At 47.3% G+C, this 1,551-nt stretch overlaps 1 non-coding gene across 1 annotated transcript; it reads left to right on the top strand.

The window, feature by feature from the left end:
• Positions 1 to 234: 234 nt before the first annotated feature.
• On the top strand, positions 235 to 308 carry Trnas-gga (transfer RNA serine (anticodon GGA)). Its single transcript has one exon. It is a non-coding gene; the product is annotated as a tRNA-Ser (tRNA).
• The last annotated feature ends 1,243 nt before the right edge of the window (positions 309 to 1,551 follow it).

Below are 1,551 nucleotides of genomic sequence, written 5' to 3'. Positions count from 1 at the left end.
TTCCGGGGCGGTCGCTCTACCAAATGAGCCAACCAGGAAGCTAGCAATTGGCAGCGCGATGGCGAATTCGTCGACAACTCGAAGCAACTGGTGGTGGAATTCGCCCTCGCGCTGCCAATTTCATTGATTTCATTTCATTTTATTATACCCCTCAGGGCCAGAGGCATTACAGAGGGGGAGTGGTAACAACACTTTGACACAAAAAAAAAAACAAGAAACAAAGGATTGCTAGCTTCCTGGTTGGCTCAATTGGTAGAGCGACCGCCCCGGAAAGGCGTTGGTCCCGGGTTCGAACCCCGGACCAGGACGAATTTTTCGGCAACTAAGAGGCTTTATTTCTGATAAATCCGTATTGGATTTCCTTGTGGCTTCGTGCTACAAACGGGTGGTTGTCCATTTCCCTTTCTTAACCCTTCCACCACCTTGTGGGTTTCCGCAGAACTGATTTTCAGGCGAAAAGAGAGTAAAGCATAGCATAGCCATGCATGGCGTCACGCAGGCAAAACCATGTATAGCCTAGCCATTTTCGATCAGCTTACAGCGCTAGAAAAGACGAGGACGCAGACAAAGGATGTAACGACACGAGCGTATGTATAGTATGGTATAGTAAGGGTGCGGCAATGGGAAGTGAGGGTGAGGAGGGGAAACGAGAAGGGAAAGGAGGAGGGGAAAGAGTAGAGCATAGCATAACCACGTATGGCGTCATGCAGGCAAAACTATGCATAGCACAGCCATGGTAATCACTGCTCCGCACTTCCTGCAGCTTTCACGTTGAGTGCAACTGCTTACATTTCTTCTGCGGTCGCACGAGCTTACTGGTTTATTTACTCGCAGGACAACTGGAGACTCGAGATGCGTTTCACCATGTACCAGTCCAGCTGCTCACGGCTACCACAAACTCCATTCCATTTTGGGAAGTGCTGGCAAAATACTGGAAAGGTGAGTAACCACGCTGCTGCGATTACGCTGGTTGCCTCAGAGTGGCGCTGAAGGAGAGAGGCACGCTGCTCACGTGGCCTTGCTGTGCGACGAGGGTGAGGCTCGCACGGATGGGGAGAGGGTGTACATCAGAGTATCCAGATGCTACCGGGCTAACAAGCAAATAATCATCACCAAGGAAGCCCCCCAAAAAAAGCGTCGCGGATTTCGCAAAGCCCAAAAGTAGCGGAAGCTCAATGAATGTTCTCAGTCTTGGAAGTACTTTAATTATAATAAAAACGTCTCTCAAATACGAAGGGGAGTTGAAAACACTACTTTATATGTTTTGTACAGCGAAAATATGCGCAACTATGATCGAAAGCGCATATTTACTTTTTAACATCGTCTCCAGGGTACTTTGAATGCACGTTTGCCAGTTCATGAATAACGTTACTTGTTGATTGCTCCAACGTATGTTTGGCTTCAACACTCAACTACTCAATGTCATCGACAAATACGCTATTAGTTAACGACAAACACGCTAATGGTGAATGTGATGATCACTAAAATAACTATATTTGCTGAAAAAATGCTAGTAAGCCCCAAAAAAAAAAACGCGGCAAGCGGCTGGAA

This window comes from Rhipicephalus sanguineus, chromosome 11 (assembly GCF_013339695.2).
Source record: "Rhipicephalus sanguineus isolate Rsan-2018 chromosome 11, BIME_Rsan_1.4, whole genome shotgun sequence".
Lineage (NCBI taxonomy): Eukaryota > Metazoa > Arthropoda > Arachnida > Ixodida > Ixodidae > Rhipicephalus > Rhipicephalus sanguineus.
This window is presented reverse-complemented; position numbering and strand designations above follow the sequence as displayed.